General features: G+C 44.9%; 1 protein-coding gene across 1 annotated transcript in view; it reads right to left on the bottom strand.

The window, feature by feature from the left end:
• Positions 1-7,500, bottom strand: part of kcnd1 (potassium voltage-gated channel, Shal-related subfamily, member 1) — a gene marked incomplete at both ends in the record, with an annotated part of 32,398 nt that overhangs the window by 18,217 nt on the left and 6,681 nt on the right.

The raw sequence follows: 7,500 nt of genomic DNA, 5'->3' as shown, positions 1-7,500 counted from the left end.
TGACATGTTTAGTGTTTTGCTGGTTTTAACATCAATGGCTGAAGCAGGAGAAACAGACTAGCTGGTGGATTTACTCCATGTCTTCCTCATGGAGGGTTACATGTTTATCAGTGACGATCCTCACTGGCGTCCATGAAGCGATGAACTGAACAACCACGCCACTGAAGTGTGAACAGAGGAGGATGGACTCTGTCTTTAAGAGAACAGCATCTGGTGAGTGAGCTGCTGTTTCTGCTTTTTGTGTTGTTTTACCCACCTCCAAAGAGCTAGCTTAGCTCGCGAGCTAGGCTAGGCTAGCTCGCGCCGTGGAGGTGGTGGGAGAGCTGCTGAGAGGACCCTGTTTTACAGTGAGATCACTCGTGGAGAGGATTTGGGAATATTTCCCGTTGCATTCTGTATATTCATATTCATTTCTGTATATTCATATGTATATATATATATATATATATATATATATATATATATATATATATATATATATATAAATAAATACATATATATTTGTATATGTATTTACTGTGGACTTGAAATAACATTCCATAACAAATCCAACATTCAGTTAATTGTTTCTCTCTCTCTCTCTCTCTCTCTCTCTCTCTTTGTTATTAACTGAAGACGCTCACGTCGTTTCAGAGCGTCTCTAATGTGTCTTATTTGTTCATTTAGCATAATCCACATTTCTGTGTTTATTTTTACCTCACACACACACAGACACACAGACACACACACAGACACACACACACACACACACACACACACACACACATGTTTAAATATCACATGATGTGTGTTAAATGTTTCAGATCGTTTCACTTGAAGAAGATGAAGAAGAAGACAAAGGCGGAGGAGAGAAAACAAAGATGGAAGCAGATGAAGGAAAGGAGGGAAGGAAGAGGAACTAGTTTAAATGAAGCAGAGGAGTAAAAGAAAAGGAAAGACTGAGTGAAGGGAGGAGGAGGAGAGGAGAAAGGGAAATAAGGGAGACAAATGGGGGAGAAAGGGAAGGAGAGGATGAAAGAAAAGAGGGAAGAGTCGTCAAATCAAAGGAGATGAAGAAGAGGGAGGAGGAGAGACGAGGGAGGAGGAGAGAAGAGGGAGGAGAAGTGGAAGGTAAATAAGTGATGGGAAGAAGGATGCAGGAAAGGAGAGGAGGAACGATGAAGAGGAAGAAATGAGTCAAGACAAGCGAGAAAAGTGGGGAAGAGAAAACAGAGAGTGGAGAAGTAAAAGATGAGAGGAGGAGGAGGAGGAGGAAGAGGAGGACAGAAGGAAGTGGAAGAAGAGGAGAGGAGGAATATGTGGAAGAGGAGGAGGAGAGGAGGAAGAGGAGGAAGAGGAGGAGAGGAGGAAGAGGAGGGTGCACTCAGACACTAAGAGGAAATAATTGATGAGAGGAAAAGTTCTCTCCTCCTCGACTCTATTTTATCTGTTTATCTCCTCGCTCGCCCAGACAGAGCAGCTGCAGCAATTAGTGTCAGGAGAGAGAGAGAGAGAAAACACACCAAGCAAGTATAGTTTATCATAAGTACAATACATACCAAGTATAGTTTATCATAAGTAAGTACAATACATACCAAGTATAGTTCATCATAAATAAGTACAATACATACCAAGTATAGTTTATCATAAGTAAGTACAATACATACCAAGTATAGTTTATCATAAGTACAATACATACCAAGTATAGTTTATCATAAGTAAGTACAATACATACCAAGTATAGCTTATCATAAGTACAATACATACCAAGTATAGTTTATCATAAGTAAGTACAATACATACCAAGTATAGTTTATCATAAGTCATATTTCAGTGTCTGGCTGCAATGTGTTGATATCTTGAGGTTTTGTCTCTCAGTGTTTTCATGTATTGGTGGATTCTGAAGGTCGTAATCTTTCCAGAAAGGTGAGCTAATCATGTGTAGCATCAAGCTAGGATATGAACATTGATATTATCACAACTTGGGGAGCTCTCTGGAGTCCTTTGAGTCATATTCATGGTTTATGTTAATATTCATGGTTGAGTTGCAGGGTAGGAAATTGATATCTTTTTTAGGGGGCAATTCTTTCCCCCACCGTCTGAAATCCAGGAGCATTTAAAAAAAATGGGGGCACTTTTTAAAACTTGTGAAATAACATTTAACCTTTGTTCAAAATACACCACAAATTTTTTTTCCACCACAAATTGTCCCCAAAGGAAAACTTCGTCAACATATTGTATCTCAGAAGATCACGTTTCATCTCACTTCAATCATTGCTATTGCAGCAAAAAGCTGATTGTGAAGCAGACAAACCGACCAACACGTCATCAACGTTGTCATTGAGCTGGATGCACCGGAGAGGGGGCGGGGCTTATCTCCGTGCAGGTTTCATTTACGCCTTCCACCATGGAAATAACCACTGCTTTATACTTGTTGTGGAAATCCCAAAAACATCGGAACGTCAAACGCCCTCGTGTCTGGGTTCATAATATTATCCGTAGCCACACAGCTCGGTGGATGTCACGCGAGGAAGTGCGTCTGAATGGCGGCCGCTTCCAGCGCTGCTAGAGGACCAGCAGCCAGTTTGATGCTTTTTCTAACGTCTTTGATGCTTTTTCTAACGTCTTTGAGCAGCGGCGCGTCGCATGTTGTCCTGTGTGTTGCGCAACAGCTGTGAGAGCAGCGGCGCTACGAGTGACAGGAAGTCCAGACGGTTGATTTAAACGCAGACGACGCATTTCTCATTTCTAAATTCATGACATTGCTAAGTTCATTAAATGATCATAATTATTAGAGGAAGTTATGGGGGCATTTTGTGCCCCTCTCCTCGTGATATCATGTCCTGACATGAGAAGCACTTTATAACAGTTAAGTGGTTACAGCCTTTAAATATGTACAATCATATTGTGCCGCGATACTGAAAGGGGCAAAATTATATTTATTTTGCCCTTGTGTATTTCCGACGCTGTTGAGTTGTGTTATACACATGGAACATGGACTCACATGCTCTTGTAAGGCTGTTGTCACATCAGAGGCTCTGGTGGGTTCATGGAGTACGAGGCCTTGGAGAGTGAGGAAGACCTCCTGATGAAGAGTTCTGCCCTTTACCCACAGACCGCCGATGGGAAGTTGATTGAGGCGACCAAAGGTCACCAAGTCCAGACGAGCGTGGTCACGATGCGGTTATTAAGATATGTTAGAATATCATGGAACATAACGTCAGCATGCTAACAGGCTAACCCAAGATGGTGAACGTTAGCATGTTAGCATGTTAGCATGTAGCCAGCAGACATATATATATATATATATATATTTTATAACATTTTAAATATGATGTAAGTATAAAATATGTTATGAGATATAAAAGAACTAATCACAAAATCCCTAAAGATACTTTTGATCGTATTATGAAACATAATTAAAAAAGAATACCACAGATCTGCTGTTCACTGTGTAGATCACAGAGGACCTGATCACAGGTTTAGACAACTAAACTACTAGTTTGGTTTAACTAAACTACTAGTTAGGTTTAACTAAACTACTCAGTTAGGTTTAAATAACTAAACTACTAGTTAGGTTTAACTAAACTACTAGTTAGGTTTAACTAGTAAGGTTTAATCCTAACTAAACTACTCAGTTAGGTTCAACTAAACGGGGAGTTAGGTTTAACTAAACTACTCAGTTAGGTTTAACTAGTAAGGTTTAATTCTAACTAAACTACTCAGTTAGGTTTAACTAAACTACTACTTAGGTTTAACTAAACTACTCAGTTAGGTTTAACTAGTAAGGTTTAATTCTAACTAAACTACTCAGTTAGGTTTAACTAAACTACTACTTAGGTTTAACTAAACTACTCAGTTAGGTTTAACTAAACTACTCAGTTAGGTTTAAATAAACTACTACTTAGGTTTAACTAAACTACTCAGTTAGGTTGAGACTAACATAATTTAAGTGACAACAACAATGACGTCTTGTTTCACATGAGGATAAACTGTCGTCTTGTGATTCCGTGCTCTTTAAAGTTTAAACTCTACGGCCATTTTGTGTCGGAGGGCGGAGATGGAGGTGATGGACTCTCTCTCTGATCTCATCCTCCTGATCCTCCTCTCCCTGCGTATTAAACATGGCCGCCGTTGGGAGCTCTCTGGTCCTCTCCCTGCGTATTAAACATGGCCGCCGTTGGGAGCTCTCTGGTCCTCTACCTGCGTATTAAATATGGCCGCCGTTGGGAGCTCTCTGGTCCTCTACCTGCGTATTAAACATGGCCGCCGTTGGGAGCTCTCTGGTCCTCTCCCTGCGTATTAAACATGGCCGCCGTTGGGAGCTCTCTGGTCCTCTCCCTGCGTATTAAACATGGCCGCCGTTGGGAGCTCTCTGGTCCTCTCCCTGCGTATTAAACATGGCCGCCGTTGGGAGCTCTCTGGTCCTCTACCTGCGTATTAAACATGGCCGCCGTTGGGAGCTCTCTGGTCCTCTACCTGCGTATTAAACATGGCCGCCGTTGGGAGCTCTCTGGTCCTCTCCCTGCGTATTAAACATGGCCGCCGTTGGGAGCTCTCTGGTCCTCTCCCTGCGTATTAAACATGGCCGCCGTTGGGAGCTCTCTGGTCCTCTCCCTGCGTATTAAACATGGCCGCCGTTGGGAGCTCTCTGGTCCTCTCCCTGCGTATTAAACATGGCCGCCGTTGGGAGCTCTCTGGTCCTCTCCCTGCGTATTAAACATGGCCGCCGTTGGGAGCTCTCTGGTCCTCTCCCTGCGTATTAAACATGGCCGCCGTTGGGAGCTCTCTGGTCCTCTCCCTGCGTATTAAACATGGCCGCCGTTGGGAGCTCTCTGGTCCTCTCCCTGCGTATTAAACATGGCCGCCGTTGGGAGCTCTCTGGTCCTCTCCCTGCGTATTAAACATGGCCGCCGTTGGGAGCTCTCTGGTCCTCTCCCTGCGTATTAAACATGGCCGCCGTTGGGAGCTCTCTGGTCCTCTCCCTGCGTATTAAACATGGCCGCCGTTGGGAGCTCTCTGGTCCTCTCCCTGCGTATTAAACATGGCCGCCGTTGGGAGCTCTCTGGTCCTCTCCCTGCGTATTAAACATGGCCGCCGTTGGGAGCTCTCTGGTCCTCTACCTGCGTATTAAACATGGCCGCCGTTGGGAGCTCTCTGGTCCTCTACCTGCGTATTAAACATGGCCGCCGTTGGGAGCTCTCTGGTCCTCTCCCTGCGTATTAAACATGGCCGCCGTTGGGAGCTCTCTGGTCCTCTCCCTGCGTATTAAACATGGCCGCCGTTGGGAGCTCTCTGGTCCTCTCCCTGCGTATTAAACATGGCCGCCGTTGGGAGCTCTCTGGTCCTCTCCCTGCGTATTAAACATGGCCGCCGTTGGGAGCTCTCTGGTCCTCTCCCTGCGTATTAAACATGGCCGCCGTTGGGAGCTCTCTGGTCCTCTCCCTGCGTATTAAACATGGCCGCCGTTGGGAGCTCTCTGGTCCTCTCCCTGCGTATTAAACATGGCCGCCGTTGGGAGCTCTCTGGTCCTCTCCCTGCGTATTGAACATGGCCGCCGTTGGGAGCTCTCTGGTCCTCTCCCTGCGTATTAAACATGGCCGCCGTTGGGAGCTCTCTGGTCCTCCCGGCTCACAGGAAGCGGCGGCTTGGTGTTCTCATGAATAACGCCACTGCAGAGCTGAGAGAAGCTGCTCTCAGATCAATGCTGACTCATGAACAGTGCTCAGATTGTTTGGACCTTAAAAGCACGTGAAACTAAATAATATTCAATATTAGTTTTCAGATGTTGTTAAAAACAGATTAGAGCTGCCGTGGAAACACTTTACCATCTTTAATACATAGTTCATTTGGTTTATTCAACAAGATATTTGATGATGATGAATAATAATGTTTACTAACTAGTAGTCACTCTACAGTTTATGCTATTTCTTCATTAGTTCATTAAAATTATGAAATAATATATGAATGAATTATATTTTGTAGCTGAGAAGAGACATGAGACGCAGAATATCAATACAACGGATCAATATTTACTTTGTGCATTCATGAAAGTAAAACAGCTCACTCAGTGAGGAAGAGATCTGATCGATGACCTCATCAATATGTTGAGCTGGATCAGCTGTTCATCAACAACAGGCGGCCATGACAGTGGGAGGAGCCTAACTCTTCTTCTCTGAACAGCAGCTCGTTTTGATGACACATCACATTTATTGTTCTATTGGAGGAGTTTCTTATTAATAATCAGAGCTCCTGCAGGAGGAATAAGAGGAGGAAGAGGAGTAGGAGGAGAGGAGGAGAGAGAGAGAGAGGAGGACAAGAGGATGAGGAGGAGAGGAGAGAGAGAGGAGGAGGAAGAGGAGGAAGAGGAAAGGAGGAAGAGGAGAGGAGGAAGAGGAAAGGAGGAGGAGGAGAGGAGAGGAGGAGGAAGAGGAGGAGAGGAGAGGAGGAAGAGGAGAGGAGGAAAGGAGGAGAGGAGGAAGAGGAAAGGAGGAGGAGGAGAGGAGAGGAGGAGGAAGAGGAGGAGAGGAGAGGAGGAAGAGGAGAGGAGGAAAGGAGGAGAGGAGGAAAGGAGGAGAGGAGAAAGAGAGGAGGAGGAAGAGGAGGAAGAGGAGGAAGAGGAGGAAGAGGAGGAAGAGGAAAGGAGGAAGAGGAGAGGAGGAAGAGGAGAGGAGGAAAGGAGGAGAGGAGGAAGAGGAAAGGAGGAGGAGGAGAGGAGAGGAGGAGGAAGAGGAGGAGAGGAGAGGAGGAAGAGGAGAGGAGGAAAGGAGGAGAGGAGGATGAGGAGGAGAGGAGAGAGAGAGGAGGAGGAAGAGGAGGAGGATGAAGAGGAGCGGAAGAGGAGGTAAAAGCCTGGAGAGTCAGACTTCCCGCTGATAACTGATGGACCTGAAGACTGAGAGCAGGAGAGAGGAGAGGAGGAAACAAGGAAAGGAAAGGAGACGGGAGGAGAGGAGACTAGAATGTGCTTTCATTGAATATCAGAGTTATTACCATTGGTTATTGATTATTGATGCCATTATTAATAACAAACAGATATCTCCCATCAGGTCTGGATGACATCACCAACACCGTCCAATCAGGAGCTCGCCTGTCCTCCAACCAGGAAACAAAACCGTCCAATCAGGAGCTCGCCTGTCCTCCAACCAGGAAACAGTTATTAAATCATAACTTCTCTACAAATCTGATTTACTTCATTCAATGAAATCAAACCAAAGCTCTTCAACAGATCTGAGTCCTTCAGGCGCCTCCATTCACAGACAGGTGTGTGTGTGTGTGTGTGTGTGTGTGTGTGTGTGTGTGTGTGTGTGTGGAAGCCTATGGCCGTTTCACTGACTCACTCTCTATTTCTGAAGTTTCCAAAGACTCTTTGAACAGCAGATAATAGATCAGAGCTGCAGGGTGAATACAGCATCACCATCATCATCATCATCATCATCATCATCATCATCATCATCATCATCACCATCACCATCACATCATCATCATCACCACCACCACCATCATCATCATCATCACCAT

Source organism: Taurulus bubalis (genome assembly GCF_910589615.1).
Source record: "Taurulus bubalis genome assembly, chromosome: 11".
NCBI lineage: Eukaryota > Metazoa > Chordata > Actinopteri > Perciformes > Cottidae > Taurulus > Taurulus bubalis.
This window is presented reverse-complemented; position numbering and strand designations above follow the sequence as displayed.